The 24,402-nt window shown below is 38.2% G+C and overlaps 1 protein-coding gene across 1 annotated transcript in view; it reads left to right on the top strand.

The window, feature by feature from the left end:
* Window positions 1-358: 358 nt before the first annotated feature.
* Window positions 359-24,402, top strand: part of ZNF644 (zinc finger protein 644) — a 143,889-nt gene continuing 119,845 nt past the window's right edge. The window contains 1 exon segment of the mRNA XM_080654335.1: window positions 359-456. The gene's annotated coding sequence lies outside the window, so the exon portion shown is untranslated.

Here is a 24,402-nt window from a genome sequence, read left to right as displayed (position 1 = left end):
CGACTCTCGTGTTGGGATCCATCCATGGTTTAGCAACATTAGTGGAAAACTTTTCTTGAACTGTTTTAAGTAGTATTAACATAAATTTAGCTGGTATAAAACTTAGGTTTAGACTTCATATTTTATGCCATCATTAAGAAGTAATTAAGAAGTACTCAACAAGGGATAAACACAGTTGGGGGCTTGAATGATCGTCCTCTTTTGTATACAAATTAATAATTTCAACAGAAATACCAAAACAACAACTATTCTGGGCAATCCTGACTATTGCCAGTTTTGTTGCATCTTGATGATAGGTTAGATTTGCTTTAATAGAATATTGCCTCTCTGCAGTGGTTTAGTTACTTTTTTTTTTTTTTTTTTTTTTAAATGTCCTGCAAGAAGGAAAACATTTCAAAAAATAGACAACTCAAATTGCCCAAAAAGGAATCTGGCTGTTTGCCTTCAGTGCCATATGTAAGTATCCAGGGAACTTGATGGCTGCAATATTGCATTAGTAGGTTTGGTAAGAAAAAAATTAGTTTTTATAAAGTTATAATTTAGACATTTTAATAGGTGAAACATGAAGGCTTGACTAATATTAGTAAAATGATATGTATATTGCTGTTAAATCATAGTATTGTAAAATTTAGAATTTCTAACATGATTTAAAGTTACACTGCACTTATGACTTTGTGTGTTGATATTAACTAATATTTGAAGTACAAAATTTGGAAACGACTAATGTTTTGTTTTGGCCAGATCACATTAACAAATTAAAATGATTGAAAGGATGCTTAAACACATTGCGATCACTAACTTGAGATCTCTGTTCAAATTAAAATTTGGACTTTTCACCTTTACCTAAAACTTTCATTTTCCTTGTGTGTTTGTTTTTTTTCCAGATTTTCCCCCTTACAACTTTTTTCCTAACAGAGCATTCTTCTTATATTAATGAATAGGACTTACATTAACATTGACAACTATATTACTGAATCATAGTTTTAGAATGGAAGGAATCTCAAGGAACACTAGTCTCATCTTCTCTTTTATGCTGTATTAAGGGCCAGGTATGATTAAGTTAGTGGCATAATGGAATATTCTCTCTCAGCTTCTTCCCCATTGCTCTTTTCATTGCTTATGTTTTCTGGTATTGACTGTACAACTAACAGTGGTTAAATAAAATAAGGGAGTATGTTTGAGAATATGTGTTAGATACTGTAATATTCACGAGAACTGTGACAATAACTTAAACACTTATTTAATTAGATATGATGACTTAGGTTTTAAAGTGATTTTCATTAAAACCAATTTAATACAAAATAACAGACATTTCAAATAGATTCAGAGCAATATTGTGTTTCAATTTGGGGGTTTTCAAAATGCAATTATGATCCATCAATTAAAAAATAGCCCTAGCCGGTTTGGCTCAGTGGATAGAGCACTGGCCTGCGGACTGAAGGGTCCCAGGTTCGATTCTGGTCAAGGGCAAGTGCCCGGGTTGTGGGCTCTATCTCCAATTGGGGATGTGCAGGAGGCAGCTGATTCTCTTAACATTGATGTTTCTATCTCTCTCCCTCTTCCTTCCTCTCTGAAATCAATAAAAATATATATTTAAAAAACAAACAAAAAAACAGGTAGCTTGATAGACTTTTTGAAAAGTTAGAGATAACTGTCATTACTATCAGTTATTACCTAAGAAATGAGATGCATGCTGAAAACAATGGTGCTGGTGCTTTTCATTTTGTAATAGGGTTGTAGTTGTGTAATGGACTTGCTATTTTGGCCCTATTTAAAAACAACTTAAGACTAATTACTACTACTGAGTAGTATTTCTGTAAGATCTGACAAGTAGTAAAATCATTTATGGTGAAATATCACTATTATTTTTTACTTTTTTTGATATCAAATTTAACAAAAACAGTTAAATCATCTTGAGGTTTTAAAGCTTTTATGGGTCATTTAAGGTACATTTAAATTATTGACTTTCCTAAGAAAGTTGATAAACTATTTTTAAATTTTCACCACTATGTAAGTGAGTGGATTTAATTACACACTAGTCTTGTGATAATTAGCAATACTCCCAGATTATTTATAATTATAAAATGAGTCCATCACCTGCAAACCTTACATATTTTGCAAGTTTAATTGGTCATTCAAGTTATAAGAGGGAGAGTTTTGGTTGTGGTTGAATTGAGACACTCAGGTAGCAGGAGGAGAAAAGAATCCACTAGAAGTGATTGGATGATACCTGCAAATTAGAGAAATTGGTTGTCAGAAAACATCAAGTTCACCTTTCTCTCATTCCAAATGCACTGTTAGCATTTAGGGTTACTTATTTAGACTCTCAGATTGTGATTCCAAAGGAAAAGAGTGGGTCTTAGTCTTCTAGGAATGTTTTTCTCGTAACTGGTTTGCAGGCATATCTTAAAGCAACAGTAGTTTGCACCAAATTCAGGAATTGGTTACGTTGAATTATCCAGTCCTAATTTTATAAAACACTAATTTTAGGAGGCTCCCCCTCCCCCTTTTTTTAAAGTAAGTGAGAGGGGGAGAGAGAGAAAGAAACATCAATGTGATAGAGAAACATCAGTTGGCTGCCTCCTGCACAAACCCAACTAGAGATCAAACTCACAACCTAGGTTATGTGCCTTGACTGGGAATCAAGCCCACAGCTTTTTGGTGTATGGGACTACACTCTCACCAACTGACCCACCCAGCCAGGACGCGAATGTCTGTTTTGTAGGTGGAGGATCTATAAATATTGCACACAGTTAATGAGATGTAGCACTGACTGAAGCAGTTCTAGAAATATACTGTGCCTTTTAATTCAGGTTTATTAGAGAAAGTATGTTTGAGATTACTTGTTAATTAGATACTGTTATATTAATGAGAACTTTTGTGATAATACGTTAAAAACTTATTTAATGAGTTATGATGACTTAGTTTTTAAAGTGCAAACCATTTACACCATTGAATTTTGAAAGAACTGAGAAGACTCACTGATTCTAGCATTGGCTCACCCTGCTGGTTGGCTAAAATATTTCTCTTTCCTGTCATGTTTAAAAAAAATACATAAGATCATTTGAGACCTAGAAGGTAGTACATTAAATTCATTTCAGGAGATGGTGTCTTTCATCTCAAGGAACTCAGTTACTCTAATGTTTAATTTTTTTCTTAGATCTGCCAAAGTTGAACTGTGAGTTGCTGTCTTCTTTGAATTTACCGGGAACTCTTAATGTGATTATGGGGAATTAGTATTATTTAGGACATCCTTTGACAATTAGCTAGAAAAACAAGAGTCATGTGAGATAACTTTCCAGGAAGAGAAAAGCAGAGATTTTCAGGAGGGAGAGGGAGCATGTCAGGGCAGAAGCAGCAGCAGTGCAAACTTCTCTTGACTGGGGGAAAATGAGATTGGATTAAGGTTAGTGTTTCCATGGGATTTCCTTTACACTCTTCCTCTACCAATTTTTCTCCTACTCTGTGTCTACAAGCTGTAGCTTTCCCATTTCACTTGGGATTCTGGGAAATGTGATCTTGGAAGTAACTTTGTGAAAAGTACAGATGTTATTTGTTCTTTGAAATTTAAGTCTATTAGTCTAGATTGTGGTGCAATTGAAGTTGGTTAGAGAAATACAGATTTTAGGTATTGCCTTTTACTACATATATGTCATTCATTGAAGTTGAAAATACAGCTTCTAAGACTTTTTGTACAAAGTCAAGAAACTTAAAGGTTATGAGCCAAACAGGTTAATTTAAAATAAAAAATGAATAAAGTATTAAGATTAAAGTAATTTATAGTTTACAAAGCATATTTGTCTGTGTTTAATTATCAAACTTTTAAATGATTAACATTTTTTTTTTATTGATTTCAGAGAGGAAGGAAGAGGGGGAGAGAGAAACATTGATGAGAGAGAATCAGCGATTGGCTGCCTCCTGCATGCCCCCTACTGGGGATTGAGCCTGCAACCCACCCCAAATTGGACCTTGACCTTCTAGTTTAGGGGTGGGCAAACTTTTTGACTCGAGGGCCACAATGGGTTCTTAAACTGGATTGGAGGGCCAGAACAAAAGCATGGATGGAGTGTTTGTGTGAACTAATATAAATTCAAAGTAAAGGAGCGGAGGGGAGAGCAAGAGAGAACCAGATAGAACAGCCGGATCCGGCCCGCGGGCCGTAGTTTGCCCACAGCTGTTCTAGTTCATGGGTGGACGCTCAACCATTGAGCCACACTGGCCGGGCATGATTAACATTTTATCCTTTCATGTTGTTCATTCTTTTACTCAAAAGCCTAATGCATATCTTTTTCATTAGTTTCTTAAGGGAGATGTTAAATATAACTAGTACTTTCAAAACACCGTTTATTGGGGAGGAGTGATTTCTAATTGTTAAATGGTTTGTGAAGGTGGATAAAAGCCTTGCCAAAGTTGGAATTAATTGCCTGTTGCTTACTATCTACTTACCAAATAATACACACACACACACACACACACACACACACACACACACACAAACACACAAACACAAACACCCACACCCCAACACACCAACATGTGTGTGTATATATACAGAAAGTCAAAGTTGCATTTATAATTATGTATAAACTAGAGGCCCAGTGTACGAATTTGTGTACCAGTGGGGTCCCTTGGCCTGGCCTGCGGGATCCGGGCCGGAACCGGCTCTCCGGCATCCCACAAGGGGTCCCAGATTGCGAGAGGGCACAGGCCAGGCTGAGGGACCCCACCAGTGCATGATCGGGGCTGGGGAAGGATGCGGGAGGTTGACGAGCCAGGGAGGGACTGCAGAAGGGCTCCAGGGTGTGTCTGGCCCGTCTCACTCAGTCCCGATTGACCGAACCCCAACAGCAAGCTAACCTACCAGTCGGAGTGTCTGCCCCCTGGTGGTCAGTGCACATCATAACGACTGGTTGAGCAGCCGTAGCATATCATTAGCATATTACACTTGGATTGGTTGAACATCCCGATCAGACACTTAGCATATTAGGCTTTAATTATATAGGATGAGATAAGCTTTAAAAGTGTAAGCCTTGAAGTAAATTTGGTGGGGTTAAAATCTAGCTGTGTGAGCACTAGGCAAGTAGATTTAACGATAATACCATGTACATTCTCCTATATAATAAAAGTCTAATATGCTAAGTGTCCGGTCAACCATTTAACCAATCAAAGCATTATATGCTAAGGCTGCCCAACCACTTGCTATGACGTGCACTGACCAGCAGGGGGCAGATGCTCTGACCGGTAGGTTAGCTTGCTGCTGGGGTCCAGCTGATTGGGACTGAGCAAGATGGGCTGGACACACCCTGGAGCCCTCCCACAGTCCCTCCCCAGCTGGCCAACCTTCCATGTCTCTCCCTGGTCCTGATTGTGCACCGGTGGGGTCCCTCGGACTGGCCTGTGCCCTCTCGCAATCTGGGACCCCTTGGGGGATGTCAGCCGGTTTTGGCCTGATCCCGCAGGCCAGGCCGAGGGACCCCACTGGTGCACGTATTCGTGCACAGGGCTTCTAGTAATTTATATAAAGTACTTAGCTTTCTGGTATCTTTTAGAATAAAAATAGTTATTATCATTGTTTAATTTTTTCTACTGTTAATTGAAATTTTTACTTGAGTGATTTGGATTTATATACCTTTGCTAATGTTTCATTTTTAGACACCTATTTACAAAGGCAAAGTTGTTAAAAAGGAAGTCAGAGGTAGTTATCACAGTGTGGCTTCTCCAGTTTTAGCTGTTCAGTACTTCAGGAACACATACCATTTTCTGACCATCAGCTGATGAATAAAATGCACTTGGAATGAATACATTTTAGTGAAATTATTTCCCAACCATTGTGTTGGTTTGTCTTTGTTACAACATCCTGAATTTCTAAATCCTTTAAATTTTTGACCATGAGTATGGTGGTGACCACTAGTAGAGAGACTAGGGTAGTGTAGCTATGTGTATTTGTATGTAATGTACATCTGGATGAGAGTGAAAAGTAGCCTCAACAGTAGGTTGAGGAGAGGCATGCTATTTTTTCTTACTTTTTTAATCCTCCCCCAAGGATATTTTTTCCAATTGATTTTTAGAGAGAGTGAAAGGGAAGGAGCGGGAGAGAGAGAGAGAGAGAAACATTGATGTGGGAGTGACACATCGATTGATTGGTTGCCCTTCACGCACCTCAACTGGCGCTGGGGAGCAGACCACCCCGACTGGTGCTGGGGAGCAGACCACCCCTACTGGCGCTGGGGAGCAGACCACCACCAGGTACATGCCTTTGACCATTCGGCCCATGGTCCAGTGCTCTAACCGTTGGGCATACCGGCCAGGGTAAGACATGCTATCCTTTTCATTGCTTAGTCTGAATTGGGGAATTTTCTCAGACAGCATTTCCTTTGCAATTTTCCTTTCCATACTTCGTATATATCTGGGCTAGTATGGTCTTAAACTTATTTTCCTCTTTAATTTTCTTCTGTCTGCCTTCCCCCACCACCATCACAAATTGTAAGTTATAAAAAAGATAACTGTACTAGTAAAAGTAATTTAAAGTTCACATGATAGGTATGAATATGAAATAATATAAGTTTCATATATGCTTAAAAAGTATTTTCAGCAGTTTGGAAAATGAAGGGGGGGGGATGAAATTCTTCCCTAACCTTATGAGCACCACCATATAATCATTAGTATTAAAGGGAAAGGAGATAAGACTGACGTTAATTAACTATTGTATTCCTTTTAGTAATACTGTGATGTATATATATTTCCATTTTATATGCAAGAAAACAAATTCAGACTCAGGTCACAAAGATAATAAATAATAGAGCAGTCAAGTTTAAATCTATGTGTGTCTTGATTTTACAGATGGAATCTTTATTCTGTCTTCTTGTCCTTTCTTTCTACATGTCTATCCTTAAACCCAGTGATCTTCAACCTCTTTCATCTCATGGCACACACAAACTGATTACTAAAACTCTGCCACACACCAAAAAAAAAATTTTTTTTTTGCCTATTTGACAAAAAATAATTTTGATTCATTCATACTAGATGGCTATTGTTGTAATGGCTGTTATCTTTATTTTTGGTTTTAAGCTAAAATTCAGGGGAAAGAGGTTAGTGCCCCTAACTAAATAGTCAGTTATAGCATGTTTTAAAAATTCTTTCAGCCCACTTTTGCAGCACACCTTTTGAAAATCACTGTTTTAACCTAATTAATGCAATTTGTAAATTTCATCTACTTATAAAACTTAACATTATAAAAGTTTTGTGTTTTTTTTTTTTTTTGCCTATTCTCATTTCAAGTGGTGTCTTATTGCCCACATTGTTTATTCATACCACCAAATAAAGGCTCTTTGTCTTGACTGCTAGACTTTGGTACAGTGATATTGGTCAAAATGGAAGCTGCCTTTTTTTTTTTTTACTAAGTGACTAGGATGAAAAATAATCTAGCTTTATCAGCATTAATATTCTGGGATTAGAAATGCTATTGGTTTAATAACACTATCCTTTCTGGTGTAACATTTAACTTAAAACTTGATATATGTAAAATGTAGATGACATTTTCAATTTATAGCTATATGAAAACAAAACTTTCCTTGTATTTTCATGCTTTGAAATGCTTTAAACCTTTCCCGTAAAAAAATCTTTAAAAATGTTATTAAAATTAAATAGGCACTTAAATCTTGTTCAGTTACTATTAATAATTCCTAATTTAATATAATTTGTTAAAAGAAAAAAGCTTTATTTGGTTTTTACACTCTCATTGGGTGGATGACATACACTAAAAGATAATTTGTGGGGCATTTATAAATTGTATAGGTCAGCACTACCCAAAAGAAATACTGTATATTACAAATATGGTTTAAAATTTTTCTGCAGCCACATTAAAAAATAAAAAGAAACAGGTAAAATTAATCCTATTAATGTATTTTATTTAACCCAGTATATTCAAAACATTTCAATGTTATCATGATTGAGATATTTTACTATTTTTTTCCCCTACACCAAGTATTCAGAATCGAATGTGTGTTTCTTATGACACATCTCAATTCAAACTAGCTATACTTCAAATGCTTAATAGTCACATACAATGTATTGAACAGTGCAGATATAGAAAGTTCTGTACAACTTTCATTTAATATTCACTCAATTTTATATGTCACAAGGGGGCATCAGAATTTTAGAGATGCTTAGGTGGGGCATGGCCAAAAAAAAGGCTGGGAACCGCTGATATAAATATACCAGGTAACTTCTATCCTCATGAAGATATGTAACGTTTTCTGCACAGAAAAAGGTGCCTCTTGCCCCCTTCTATTAATTCCCCCTTACAGAAGAAACACTGTTCTGACCTCTATCACCATAAATAAGTTTGGCTTATTTTTGAACTTGCTTATGGCATATTTTGTTCTTTGTAAGGGTAGTGAGAATTAATTCTAATCTCTCTTTTCTGTCCTCGTTTGACATTGTTGTGTGAATTTGGATGTAAATCAGATGATAGGTTGTTGGTACTATAACCCTTCTGTTTTTTTCCAGTGTGGTTATGTCAAGTTCAGAAAGATGTTTCTTAGATTTCATGAATAGTAACCCTTTAGAGGTTAACTTTATGACTAAAAAATTTGTTTAGAATATAGAAATTGAAATTGCTTACACAGATAATATGGTTGTCTGGCTTGCTTTTATTACAGTATTCTCTAGGCATATAGCCAAGAAGTAGGTAGAGGAGGTCTTGGATTGCCTCCTTATATAGATGCCTTTTGGAAACTTGTTAAAGTAGCTTCTAGGCATTATGTAGGTTAGCTTTTAGGCATTTCAGGTTACTTAAAAAGGTATTTGAGTATTTCTGATTGTATTGTAGTGGTAGGAATAAGTTAATATACTTATGTTTATAGGTAGGTATCCACTCTCAACCAGAAATACTTTTTTTGTTTAATAAAAAAATTGTATCTACTTAGAAGTATTCATAATGTCAATAAAACAGTTGCAACTCTTTTTGCAATTACAGAGTGATACTCTGTTAATAGAATGACAATTATTTTATATAAGCTGCATCAGAGACAACTGAAGATGAATAAACAACCATCCCCATTAATAACCAATTTGTTCTGTGCACCAAGAAGAACCTGCTTTAAATCTCCATGCCAATTTACAACCCCATACTGTACCAGGGAAGGTTAGTGGCTACTGAAAATACCACCAGGACAGGGCTATCTAAAGACACTTCCTGTAGTGTGTGAACTATACAAAAGACACTACAGTTTAAAAACAAATCTTCCATTTTCATTTTTTAAAAAGGAGTGAGTTCTATACAGGGGGTTAAATGCTTTATAGACAAGAAGAAAAAATGCACTAGAACCAACTTATTCATCATCTTATCTTCTCTCTAACTTCCTCCTCTTCCTCCTTTTTCTTGCTTTTTTTCAGCCCTGACAACTCCCTTTTTGGACACTCAGGTTTTCCCTTAGCTCAGTATGCAGGAATATCCTTTTTGTATTTCTCCTTCAGCTTAGGAGCCTTCTTTTCATAAGGCTGCTTCCACATCTCTCCCAGCTTCTTTGCAACATCACCAGTGGGTAGGCAGGGATGTTCTCCTTTGTTTTTTTTTTGGGGGGGGAAGGGGTGATATTTAGAACAAAACAAGAAAAAGGCCAAAGGAGACCTCTTGGTGCATTGGGATTCTTGAATTTCTTTTTTGTTTCCCTTTTAGGAGGGATATAAGTTTTCATTTCTCTCTCATAATGGGCCTTGTTAATCTTTGTCATGTCTTCAAATTTTCCTTTCTTAGTAGACACGGTCTTCCATCTCTCTGAGCACTTCTTAGAAAACTTTGAGAAGTTGACTGAAGCATCTGGGTTGTGTTCCTCTTGGCAAGTTTGCACAAAGAAAGCGTACAGTGCTTGGCTTCTTAGGATCTCTTTTACTTTTACTCCTAATTACTTTTCCTCAGCGAGCACACAGTCACCCAGTGCCCAGCCAGCTCACACTTGCCCCGGCATTATCTCTATGGAGCTCAATTTATTGCAATGGCTGTCTCAACCAGAAATATTTTGACACTTATGAGTAAAGAACTAGAATGTTACCATAAGGACAGTTGCACAAAAAGCTAAAATCCATGAAGGACACTTTATAAAATGCAAACTGAAATGGAATTATTTTTAAAAAAAATTTTTTATTGCTTTTTAGAGAGGGAGAGGAAGGAAGAGAGAGAGAGAGAAACATCTATTTGTTGTTTCACATTTTTTTTAATACATATTTTTTTATTGATTTCAGAGAGGAAGAGAGATAGAAACAACAATGATGAGAGAGAATCATTGATTGGCTGCCTCCTGCAAGCCCCCCACTGGGGGGATTGAGCCCGCAACCTGGGCATGTGCCCTTAGCCAGAATCGAACCTGGGAACCTTTAGTCCGTAGGCTGATGCTCTATCCATTGAGCCAAACCGGTGAAGGCTGAAATGGAATTATTGATCATGATTTTTATTTCTAGTGCTTGAATCAGTTTTATTTTTCAAATGGAAGTAATGGTTACAGCATTGTTTTTCATAAATACAGAGCAGCAAAAGTCTTATTGTATGTAGTGTAACAATTGGTACTTTAGGGAGAAGGATGTTTTTCTGTAATATGTATTATGAAAAGAGTTGTAAAAAGCACATAACAATGAAAATATGAGTCTTCATTCTAGTATGCCTAGTTTGGAGAAATAGATGTTTTGTATATTGTAGAATGGACATGAAAATACTTTCTCATTAACACTTGAATTATGAATGCTTTTGAGGTTATGAATAAAAATGTATAAAGACGTTTTGTTTTTTAAATTTATAATAAGTTTGCTTAACATACTCTTGCTCCAAGAATTTTAAAAGTTGTCTTGAAGAGCCTTGGCTGGTGTGGCTCAGTGGGTTAAGCATTGCCCTGTGCACTGAATGAAGGTTATCAGTACAATTTCTAGTCAGAGCACATGCCCAGGTTTTGGGCTTCATTCAAGTCAGGGTTTGTGTGGGTGGCAGCCTATGGGATGGATGTTTCTCTCTCACATCAATGTTTCTCTCCCCCTCTCCTTTCCCATCTAAAATAAACTTAAAAAATCGTCATCTTGAAGAAATAAAACCTCATCTATCAGCTTTTCTTACATAGATTTTGTATTTGACAAGTGTAGAAGGCTAAAGCAAAATTGGTTAGATTAGCCCTAGCCGTTTTGGCTCAGTGGATAGAGCGCGTTGGCCTGAAGACTGAAGTGTCCCAGGTTCGATTCTGGTGAAGGGCACATATCCGGGTTGCCGGCTCAGTCCCCAGTGGGGGCCATGCAGGAGACAGCCGATCGATGATTCTCTCTCATCATTGATGTTTCTTTTTCTCTCTGAAATCAATAAAAATATATTTTTTAAAAAATTGGTTAGATTAGACTTTGACAAAGTATGTTTATTATTTACAAAATATTAAGACTTTATATACTTTTTGGGATAGATATAAAAAGTTAAAACAATTAGAATGTTATTAATAGCATTAAGAGCTGACTTGTATGTGTAGAAAAAATACACTTAAGGGTATGTTCCATGTTTTTGTGTTTTGACAAAAATGAATGTTATATTTGAATTTAGTTTTGTATTCAGAAAAAAACACCTTGTTTATCTAGTTGTATTTTCTCTAACCTTCTCTTGTTTTAATTGAGTTAGGTATTATTCATTTACAGGGGGTAAGAATGGGAATGCTATACACAGCAAAGGATATGGTTCCTGCTCTTAAGATCTCATGATCTAAGACGACTTGAAGAGCACTTAAAATGAAACATTTGAATTACTGAGCTGGCATAAAATAATATGAATAGTATGTAGTAAGACTGAATTAATGAAGCTTTTTGGCAAAAAAACTTTATATTTTGAAGAAGTGGTCTGTTAAGATTGATGGAGAGGGAAGGGAATATCAGCCCAGGGGAAAGGCATGTTGGGAATTGTGGAATGTGTAAATATTTTCCTTGCTTGAAGTAAAGTGTTTTATATGAATTTAATGAAAAATAAAGTTGATAAGATTGTGTGGCCTGAGCCGAGACTAAAGAAGTTTGGATTAGAAATGAGGAGTTCTACTGAAGGTGATTGAACAGAAATACAAGAAGAAAAATGAGAATGTTAACGGCCAGATATAACATGATTGGAGAAAAGATTGAAGTGAGAAAGGCCAGTTAGAGGTTATTATTTTGAGATTTATATTTAAGAGTAAGGACGGGTAGTTTAAAAGTAAAGAAGGTGAAATTCATGCCTCCTAAGTTTGTGTAGTATAAAGTTAAAATAAGAATAGAACAATTTTATTTTCTTCTGGTATTGAAAATAAATTTACTTGGCCACACAGTTTGAGTAAGTAACTAACACTAATTGAGGTCTATCTGCTTTGTTCTATAAAAAAAGTTTGATTTGAAAACTAAGTAAAACCCCAGAAAGTTATGCCATAGTACTTTCTGAGTTGCTATCACTTTGGACTTAAAAAAAAAAAAAATACTTGAATACTAAAAAGAGCTTGTATTGTAATTCTGTGTTTTGAGTCATAGTGGTACAGTTTAGCCATGTTTTAAGAGACATTCTAATTGGTATAAGAGTTGGTGGGCAAATGGGAGATAAGAAAAATTAGTAATCTGGAGTATACCAATATTTAAATTTGTTTTAAAATAGATACTTGTTTTAACATTTAGGAATAGTTAAAAACACATAGCTTTTATAGGAGGGAAAAATCCCTAATATAGTTCTCTCTGGGCTGTAGTATTTTTTTATATTTGTTGTTTAAGATATTTAATTTTAACTAAGAGTTTTCAAAAGTTTTTAAATTGAATGTATACTATTCCTTATAATGAGTATGTTTATTAAAATAGAAAAAGTAGAACAATATGAAAAAGTTACAGGAGTAATATAAAGAATATTTTTCTGCCTTTTTTAGAGTTAATAAATACAACAGTGTTTGGGAGTTAATAGAGTCTTAGCATTCTGAGAATAGTATATTAGGCCTTTTTAAAAAATCCTTACCTGAGGATATGTTTTTATTGATTTTAGAGAGAGAGAAATATCGATTGGTTGCCCTCCTGTACGTGCCCTGATCAGGGATCAAACCCCAAACCTAGGTATGTGCCCTAACAGGGAATCAAACCCCAAACCTCTTGGTGTAGGGGATGATGCTCCATCCAACGGGGCCTGGGTGATAGTATGTTAGTCTTATTATGACAAGTTTACATTTGAAATTTATTTATTTATTTATTTATTTATTTATTTATTTATTTATTTATTTATTTATAGCTTTTAGAGCAGAGGGGAGAGAGAAACATCGATTTGTTGTTTTACTTACTTATGCATTCATTGGTTGAGTCTTGTATGTGCTCTGACTGGGGATTGAACCAGCAACATTGGAGTATCAGTATAATATGCTAACCAACTGAGCTACTTGGCTAGAGCTCATGACAAGTTTACATTTTAACTATTCTCACAATTAATAGGTTTCAGTTAGTAAATAAGTTAGTGAAGTTTTTGGTAACATGGTAAAATAGATGTGTTTGTCTCATCTAAGTTACCTGTTGAAGCAAATTAGCTAAAGCAAAAGAATAGGTTTTCTCATACTGCTACTGGGAAAAAAGATTTCATTCATATCTCTGAAATTTGGGGTTTTTGTATAGACAGTATGGATGAGAAGGGATGACAGCAGAACTATTCTACTGTTCCCTGATTATTCTGATGAACTAGTGGTATTGTAATAGGAAGATTGCCTGAAAGCCCTGCCTTGAACCTCTTTCTTAAATAGTCTCCTGTTTATACCTATTTGTGCTACATACTTTTTGGAAATAGATGGATCACACCTGTGTATGCTGCATTGGGTCTCTGCAATGTGAAAAGCCATGAAAAATCACTACATGCATGAGGAGAGGGAACACTGAAAGGGATGGAGACTAGGAAACCAAGTTGACTTCCATATATGTTGATCCTACTGAAACAGCTCACACAGGTGGAGAAGATAGAGATAACTTTCAGTGGCTGTGGGATAACCATTATTCTTGTGCTTTGTGACTGAATGTCTTAATGGTGGCAGTGCCATTAACAGTAATGCAAATGGTATTCTAAGAAGATGTCCTTTAGTGTGGTATTGCTTGCCTAACCTACTCTTGGTGCATCCATCTTATTTACCATGCCCTCTTCAGCAACTTTCCTGTCAAGTTTGACTACCTTATAGTTTTCCAATAGATTTTTCTTAATTTAACTGGAATTAATTTCCTCCATCCACTTTGCAATTGGATTAAAAATCTTACTGTGGTGTGGTTTTGAGTTTTATCTAGATGACACAAACATTGAAAATAAGGGAATGGCAAAAATAATACTAAAACTTGCAAGTTTCATTGACATCAAGCAAAGGATAACACCTTTCTAGGGCAAAACTTTTGAGTGGAAAAACATTTTTTAAATAAAACACTAGGACTGCTCCACTCAGTATCAGGCTTGAACTTTTTTGTGATAAATTCAAACAAATAGCATTAAAACATATGAAGTAGTAGGAGAAACCAAGATGGCGGCATAGGTAAAGACCTGAACTTACTACCTCGCCCAATCACTTCAAAACTACAACTAAAAGACAAAATGGGTATCATCCAGAAACACGAGAAGGCTGGCTGAGTGGAAATTCTACAACTAGAAGGAAAGAGAAAGCAGACTCGGAGGAGGAGCAGAGGTGCAGAAGTGAAGTACAGAGGTACGTAGGTGCGCGCGGGGAAAGGGCTGGCAACTGAGTACGCTGTTGTCTTTTTCATTTGGGAGGGAGACACAAGCTCCCAACTGCTCTGAACCTCAGCTCTGGGCAGGACTCTGGGGACCAAGACTCATATGGGGAGAAACTGGACTGTCTGGCATCGGGCGGAACTCGAGGGCGGCTTTCTCTCAGAGGTGCTTGCAGCGATCATTGTTCCTGCATGGTGCCGTGGGACACAGACACAGGACCTCTTCCAGGCAGGGGTGATGGTCAGCCATTGCTGTTTGCCCCACCCTGGTGATTCCCTGAGACCCCACCCCACCCAATTTGTGCCCAGAGGCTTTTGTATGTGAATGGCCTGGCCCTTTGCAATCTGAAACCTAACATACTGCAGCTGGGTCCAAGAGCCCCAGAGCCTCCAAAAGAAGATCCAAGGCTTGACAGCAGCTTGCATTGCTTAACAGCTGGGCCTCATCTGGGCACCTCCAAACCCCAAACAAAGAGAAGGAATCTGCAAATCTCTCTGTAGCTCCTGTTGGGTGGCCTCTCTCCTTGGAGATCCAAGAGCCAATGTACTCAGTGGTCAGAAAGAGACCATCCAGACTACAACTCTTCAGATCCATAAGAGACACACTCGGGGCAGACTCAGCGAGCGCCAAAGCCCCACTGAAGCAAGTCTTGCCCCATAAGGGTATCTCCAGCACAGAAGATCTCCCATCATAGACACAACTGATCCTCACAGCCAATTGGCCTGGAGGTCAATTCCTCCCAGTGATACCAACAACAATGAAGGCTTAACTACAACAAAACTGTGCACACAGCCCACAAAGGGGTGCACCAAGAGTGTCCACCTCAGGTAATTAGGGAGGCTGAGCTACTGGGTCCTATAGGACACCTGGCACACAAAGCCACGTTATCAACACAGGGAAGCAGCCAAAATGTGGAGACAAAGAAACAGGTCATAAATGAAAGAAATGGATGAAAGCAAAATACTGGATATAGAGTTCAAAACCATGGTTATAAGGTTACTCAAGAATCTTTTATAAACCACCGATAAATTTAGTGAGACACTCGAGGATATGAAAAAGGACCAACTAGAAATTAAGCATATACTGACTGAAATAAAGAATAATACAGAGATCCAACAGCAGACTAGAGGATCACAAGAATCAAGTCAAAGCTTTGAAATACGAAGAAGCAAAAAACACCCAACCAGAAAAGCAAAAAGCAAAAAGAATCCAAAAATATGAAGATAGTTTAAAGGAGCCTCTGGGACAACTTTAAGCCTACCAACATTCAATTTATGGGGGTGCCAGAAGAATAGAGAGAGCAAGATACTGAAAACCTATTTGAAGAAATAATGACAGAAAACTTCCCCTACCTGGTGAAAGAAATTCACTTACAAGTACAGGAAGCACAGAGAACCCCAAACAAAAGGAATCCAAAGAGGCCCACACCAAGACACATCATAATTAAAATGCCAAGAGCAAAAGACAGAGAATATTAAAAGCAGCAAGAGAAAAACAGTTTGTTACCTGCAAGGGAGTATCCATATGACTGTCAGCTGATTTCTCAACAGAAACTATGCAGGCCAGAAGGGAGTGGCAAGAAATATTCAAAGTGATGAACAGCAAGAACCTACAACCAAGAATACTCTACCCAGCAAAGCTGTCATTTACAATTGAAGGTCAGATAAAGAGCTTCACAGATAAGAAAAAGCTAAAGGAGTTCATCATCACCAAACCAGTATTATATGAAATGCTGAAGGGTATTCTTTAAGAAGAGGAAGAAGAAAAAGGTAAAGACAAAAACTATGAACAAAAAAGTGACAACAAATACAGATCTATCAATAAGTGAATCTAAAAATCAAGTGAATAAAAAGTCTGATGAATAGAATAAACTGGTGAATATAATAGGATCAGGGGCATAGAAATGGAGTGGACTGACAATTTTCGGGGAGAAAGGGGTGTGGGGGGTGCAGGAAGAGACTGGACAAAAATTGTACATCTATGGATGAGGACAGTGCTGGGGGGGGGGTAAGGGCAGAGGGTGGGGTGGGAACCTGGTGGATGTGAGCTATGGGGGGAAAAAGGAACAACTGTTATAATCTGAACAATAAAGATTTATTAGTTAAAAAAACGTATGAAGTAGTTTCTTTAGAGATATTGGTAAAATCAGTTTTTTAAAGGAGACTTTAATTCACCTCAGAATTTCATAAATTATTAAGTAAACAAAAATTAAGGCTATAAAGATTTGAGTAGCAGTATACTTTATTTAATAGATATATGTCAAACTTTGTTTCGAATAAAGAATACAGATTCTTCTCAAATTTCTGTGAATTCTTTTGAAACTGTCTTGGGCTTCAATGAGAATTTGAAATTTTAAATCAGAAAAATGGTATAGGCCAGTATTTTTTTCTACAGTATAGTAAAACTAGATGTTAAAGCCAAAATGAGCCTACCTGCATGGTTGGAGTGTGTGGCGGAGTCAGCCGATCATGTTTTTCTCTCACATCAATGTTTTTCTCCCTCCCCTTTCCTCCCTTATTCCCATTCCCTCCCTCCCCCTCCCTCTCTCTCAAAAATCAATAAACATATCCTTTGGTGAGGATTAAAAAAACAAAAACCTCTGTGTCCTAGAATTTGAACTTAAATTTCATACTATTTAGAAATGTATAACAATGAGGACATGACTCATCAAAACTGATAGATGAATGAATATTCATTTAAACATGGTGGATTAAATAACCATTTACTTTTTTTTTTGCTATCAAATGTCTACTAGAATTGATTTCTTTCTTTTTTTTTTTTTTTAAATAGGTGTTAAGGGCAAAGAAAACTGGAAAGTTGATCACACCTAAAATTTTAGGGACTAGAAAGCAACAAGTGGTCAATAACTTTGTAGATGTGAGAAAACTGAATTTATTAGTGGGGAAGTCCTAGAACTGGTGTTTTGTAGTCATGGGGTGCTTCAGGATTGGTGGCTACAGGTACCTTGGAAGAATTGTCTAAAAGTCTATAATAACAAGTAAGTAACATATTACCAGGAAAGGGTCTCTTCAAGTTTCTTCTCTGATACAAAGGGATGATTCTGTTCTTGTCACTGGGCACAGCTCAGATTAAGGGTGTCATACTGACAAACAGAGAATTGAATAGAAATGTACATGTTGAAATGGGAATCACCAACAGCCTCTTCCCTTCCTAGTTCTGAGAACACTAGGTGTCAGGCTCCTAATCCCAGAAGATTGGAAGATTCATCCTGTTACAGCAAACCTATGATCAGGAAGAAAAAGACCAAGAGATAGTAACATGGCCCAGACTCATCATCCAACAGTGACACCTATAAACACAGAAATTCCAGCAACTTTTTTGTTTCATTTTAAAGTATGAGATTAAGGATCATTAAACATTTTAAGATAATCTCTATGTGAAAGGGAAGAAGGAAATAGAAACAATTCAGGAAGAAAACTTATATTAAGTTATTGACCAACAATTAAAACATTTAAAAAGTTACTGATATATTTGGAAGGGGATAATTATATCTTTGAAACAAGAAAAACCAATCCTCAGAAAACAGAGCTCTTGGACATTTAGAACATGAAATAATAGAATTGGAAATACAGAATATGAAGGAAATTATTTAAGAATAATGGAACCAGAGAACCAAGATGGTGGCATAGGTAAACACCTGTACTTGCTGCCTCCCACAACCACATCAAAATTACAACTAAAATACAAAATAACTATCACCCAGAACCACGGGAAAGCTGGCTGAGTGGAAGTACTACAACTAGAGAGGTAAAGAAGAAAGCACATAGAGACTGGTAGGAGGTGTAGAGGCATGGAATGTGCTGGTCTGGCTCCTGGGTGTGCGCTTTTTTAATCAGGAGGGAGATCGCCTCTGCGGAGGGTGCCCTGAGGAGTGAGGAGTCCCAGCCCCACACCAGACCCCCAGCTCTGGGACCCAGAGCTGGGGAAAGAAGTCCCTACGTGCAGTAAGAACTAAGGACTGTAAAAACCAGTGCAGATTGGGGCTGAGTGACACACAGGCTGCTGGAGACCCAGCTGCTCCGCTTAAAAGGCCAGCACTGTGAACTGAATTTACAAGCTCCCGCTTGTTCTGAGCTCCAGTGCCAGGCGAGTTTCTGGGGGACCCAGACACATGATGTGGAGAAATTGGACTGTCTGGCATCGTGGCAGCAACGCTGGGGTGGCTTGCTTCCAGATGGATGTACTCGCAGCAGTCATTGTTCTCGTGCCGGGACCTCCTCAGTGCAGGGCTGATTGGAAGCCATTTCTGTTTGCTCTGCCCCAGTGATTTCCTGAGACCCTGCCCTACCCAATTTACACCCCCACTAAGCTGTGTGCAGCGGCTCTTGCATATGAATGGTCTGTCTTTTCTCAGGCCAAAGCCCTGTCAAACAAGCTGCAGCTGGGTCAGGGAGCTGCAAACCTATCAATAAAAGGCACAAAAAAACCAGACCCAGCACCAGCCTGCCTTGCTTCACAGCTGGGCCTCATGAAACCCAATACAAAGAGGAGGAATCTGCAGATCTCTCCGTAGCTCCTGCTGGGTGGCCTCAGGCAATGGCTCACTTTGCACCTCCCTGGAGACCCAAGAGCCAGTGTACCAGTGGTCAATGTGAAACCATACAAGATTACAACTTTTCATATCCATAAGCGACACATTCAAGGGGCAGACTCAGTGAGCACCAAAGCCCCACTGAAGCAAGTCCTCCATAAGGGTGTTGCCTGCACAGCAGCTCTCCCACTGTAGTTGCAGCTAGACCCCACATCCTATTGGCCTGGAGGTCAATTCATCCCAGTGACATCAATAGCAATCAAGGCTCAACTACAACAAAACTGCACACAGCCCACAAAGGGGTGCACCAAGAGTGTCCACCTCAGGTGATTGGGGAGGCTGAGCCACTGGACCCTATAGGACACCTACTACACAAGGCCACTCTATCAACTCAAGGAGACTTAGCAGCTACTCATTACATAGAAATACAGGGAAGCAACCAAAATGCAGAGACAAACATGTGACAAATGAAAGAAGTGGAAGAAAGCAAACTACTGGATATAGAGTTCAATACCATGGTTATACGGTTACTCAAAAATCTTCTAGAAACCCCTAAGGAACTTAGTGAACCTTTCAAGGATCTTAGTGAGAATGTAAAAAAAAAAAAAAAAAAAAAAAAAAAAGGACCAGTCAGAAATTAAGCATACACTGACTAAAATAAAGAATGATATACAGGGATTCAATAGTACATTAGAGGATCCCACGAATTAAATCAATGATTTGAAATACAAGGAAGCAAAAAACACCCAACCCGAAGAGCAAAAAGAAAAAAGTAAAAAAAAATGAAGATAGTGTAAGGAGCCTCTGGGACAACTTCAAGAATACCAACATCCGAATTATGGGGTTGCCAGAAGAAGAGAGAGAGCAAGATACTGAAAACCTATTTGAAGAAATAATGACAGAAAACTTCCCCTACCTGGTGAAAGAAATTGACTTACAAATCCAGGAAGCACAGAGAACCCCAAACAAGAATCCAAAGAGGACCACACCAAGACACATCATAATTAAAATGCCAAGGGCAAAAGACAGAGAATACTAAAAACAGCAAGAGAAAAACAATTACCTACAAGGGAGTACCCATACGTCTGTCAGCTGATTTCTCAACAGAAACTATGCAGGCCAGACAGGAGTGGCAAGAAATATTCAAAGTGATGAACAGCAAGAATCTACAACCAAGAATACTCTACTTAGCGAAGCTATCATTTAGAATTGAAGGTCAGATAAAGAGCTTCATAGACAAAAAACAGCTACAGGAGTTCATCACCACCAAACCAGTATTATATGAAATGCTGAAAGGTATTTTTTAAGACGAAAAAGGTAAAGATAAAAAATTATGAACAAAGTGACAATAAATACATATCCTCAAGTGAATCTAAAAATCAAATGAAAAATCTGATGAACAGAATAAACTGGTGAATGGAATAGAATCAGGGCCATGGAAATGGAACAGACTGACAATTCTCAGAGGGAAGGGGGTCGGGGGATGCGAGGAGATTAGACAAAGATCTTATATGCATGTATATATTACTTATGTACACAGACAGTAGGGTGGCAAGGGCCTGGGATGGGGTGGGAATCGGGTAGAAGGGAGCTATGGGAGGAAAAAAGAGGGACATTGGTAATAATCTCAACAATAAAGATTAATTGAAAAAAATTAAAAGGATGTCATGTTAGAAAAAAATAATGGAACCAGCCCGGCCAGGTGTGGCTCAGGGGTTGAACATCAATCCAGGAACCAGAAGGTCACTGATTCCCATTTATCATGGTGAAATTTCAGACACCAGAAATAAAGGAAAAATCCTAAAAGCTTTTGGGTAGAGAGCATATAAAATAGATTAGGGCCCTGCCTGGTTTGGCTCAGTGGATAGACCATTGGCCTGCAGACTAAAGGGTCCTGGGTTCAATTCCATTCAAAGGCACATGCCTGGGTTGCAGACTAAATCCTCAGTAGGGGGTGTGCAACAGGCAGCCAATCAGTGATTCTCTCCCTTGCTATAATCAATAAGTACACACACACACACACACACACACACACACACACACACACACACACCTAATGTATAAAAAGCCAGAGACCATCATGACCTAAACGACCAGATGGACCACTGAACAACAGGATGTGTGGGGTGACCAGGCCAGCAGCGGGGTTAGTGAGGGATGACCAAATGACTGAACAGCAGGCTGTGTGGGACAACCAGGCTGGTAGGAGGGTTAGTGAGGGACAACCAAATGACTGAAGAGCAGGCTGTGTGGGGCGCAGTTGGGGGCAACCAAGCTGCAGGCAGAGGCGGTTAGGAACCAGTGGTTCCGGATTGTAAGAGGGATGTCTGACTGCCGGTTTAGGCCCGATCTTTGGGACATATCCTGAGGGGTCCTTGATTGGAGATGGTGCAGGCTGGGCTGAATTTTGTGCCCAGGCTTTAGTGTGTGTGTGTGTGTGTGTGTGTGTGTGTGTGTATATATATATACACACACACACACACACACACACACACACACACACACACACACACTGAGTGGCCAGATTATTATCACCTGACGTTTGTAGGCAAATTAGCCATACACTGCATCGTATATGGGATATGGAAGCCGAAGGCCTGTTCGAACACCTTTGCTGTCTGCAGTTACCAAGATAAAACATCTCCAGTTCGCACAGGAACACAAGGATTGGACAGTCGAGCATTGGAAAAAAGTCATGTGGTCCGATGAATCACGTTTCTTTCAAGTTGCATCATGCAGATGGCAGAGGGAGAATTTCGCAGAGACAGCATGAAAGCATGCACCCCACATACATGGGTACAACCCTTCAAGCTGGTGGGGGCAGTGTTATGGTTTGGGCATGTTTTCCTGGCATGATTTGAGCCCTTTAATTCTTGTGGAACAACGTCTGAATAGCACAACATACCTAAGTATCGTTGCTGATCAAGTTCATCCTATCATGTTGATGGCATATCCCAAAGGAGATGGCTTCTTCCAACAAGACAATGTGCCATGCCACGGTGCTCGTATTGTGCAGGAGTGGTTTCAAGAACATGAGGGAGACTTTACCTTGCTTAGGTGGTCCGCACAATCACCAGATCTCAATCCAATTGAGCATTTGTGGGATGAAGTTAAAAGAGCCATCAGGCAGCTGGTTCCACAACCATCAAATCTCACAGAACTGGACAGTGCTATTCATCAGGCATGGTGTCAGATTCCTTGCATCACCTTTCAACATCTTGTGGAGTCAATGCAAAGAAGAATCACCACAATATTGAAGGCTAAAGGTGGCCCAACGAAGTACTCGTGGGATGGTCATGGCCACTCAGTGTGTGTGTGTGTGTGTGTGTGTGTGTGTGTGTGAGAGAGAGAGAGAGAGAGAGAGAGAGAGATTAGGAATCACTAACCTCAGTAAGTAATCAATAGTGGAATAATGCCTTCAAAATCCTGAAGGGAGTAGGCTACAATCATGAAACATGAGGTCATTAGACTACCTCATGTGCACTGTATCTCAGGAAGTTGCTAGAGGACTTGGATTCCATCAAAATGTTGGAGTAACCAAAAAAGAGATAGGATCCAGTACAGGTGAGAAATTATTACCTGGGGCAGTGGTCGGCAAACACATTAGTCAACAAAGCAGCAAACCGCAGCTCGTGAGCTGCATGTGGCTGGAGAGCCGCAGTTTGCCGACCACTGACCTAGGGTGATAGTGAAGGGAGATGATAAGAGGGTGTCTGTGCAAGTGGATCTGAAGAGTAATCAGATTGGGACAGGAAGACAGAGGTCGTAGAAAGGGATCCAGAAACACACAAAATGGAGGGGATTTTTATCTGTAGTTTTCCTGTGATGTCTTTGCCTGGGTTTGTTATGAACGTATAAAGGGCTCATAAAAATGAGTTAGGAAGTGGTGCCATTTTTGTCTGTGGTGGTTTTTTTTTTGGTGTGTTTTTTTTTTTTGAGGAGTTTGGGGAAGATTGGTGTAAATTCTTCTATAAACATTTGGTTTAAAGGTACATTTCATCAGAAAAGCCCTCTGGTTCTGGGCAATCTTCTGGGATAAATGTATTCAGATTTTCTATGATACATCACAAACAAATTGAGAGACAAAAATCACATAATCATATCAATCGATGCAGAAAAAGCATTTGAGAAAATCCAACACCCTTTATTGATAAAAACTCAGCAAAGTGGGAATAGAGGGATCATACCTCAACATAATAAAAGCCCAATATGACAAACCCACAGCCAACATCATACTCAATGGGCAAAAACTAAACTCATTTCACCTAAGAACAGGAACAAGACAGGGATGCCTACTTTCACCACTCCTGTTTGATATAGTACTGGAAGTGCTAGCCATAGCGATTAGATAAGACGAACAAATGCATCCAAATTGGAAAAGAAGTAAAACTGTCCTTATTTGCAGATGATATGATATTGTATATAAGAAACCCTAAAGACTCCATCAAAAAACTACTAGACCTAATATATGAATTTGGCAATGTAGCAGGATACAAAATTAACACCCAGAAATCTATGGCCTTTTTATACACCAATAACGAACTCACAGAAAGAGAAATGAAAAAAAAAACAAAAAATTTCATTTATCATTGCACCAAAAAAATGAAGATACCTAGGAATAAACTTAACTAAGGAGGTGAAAGACCTGTTATAATTCTTATTTCCTCCCTCTACTTCTGGTTTAGTTTGCTCTTTTTTCTGGTTTCTTAAGGTGTAACATTAGGTTATTGATTTGAGATTTTTTAAATGTAGGTATATATAGCTATAAATTTCCCTTTAAACACTGCTTTCATTTCATCCCACAAATTTTGGTGTATTATGTTTTTATCTCAACATACTTATAATTCAGCATTCATGTCTTATATTTTTTTCCTTTGACATATTGGTTATTTAGGACTTTGTTGCTTAATGTCCACATATTTGTTAATTTCCCAGATTTTCTTCTCATTTCTAGTTCCATTACATGTGTTTGGAGAACACACTTTTGTATGATTTAATTTAAGTTTATTGAAGTTTGTTTTATAGCTTAACATATGGTCTGTATTGGAGAACGTGCACTTGAGAAGAAAGTGTGTTCTGCTGTGGAGTGGAGTGTTCTGTATAGGGATGGGCAAAAATAGGCTTACTGTTTGTATGGAAA

This window comes from Plecotus auritus, assembly GCF_963455305.1.
Source record: "Plecotus auritus genome assembly, chromosome: 2".
NCBI classification, from domain to species: domain Eukaryota; kingdom Metazoa; phylum Chordata; class Mammalia; order Chiroptera; family Vespertilionidae; genus Plecotus; species Plecotus auritus.
This window is presented reverse-complemented; position numbering and strand designations above follow the sequence as displayed.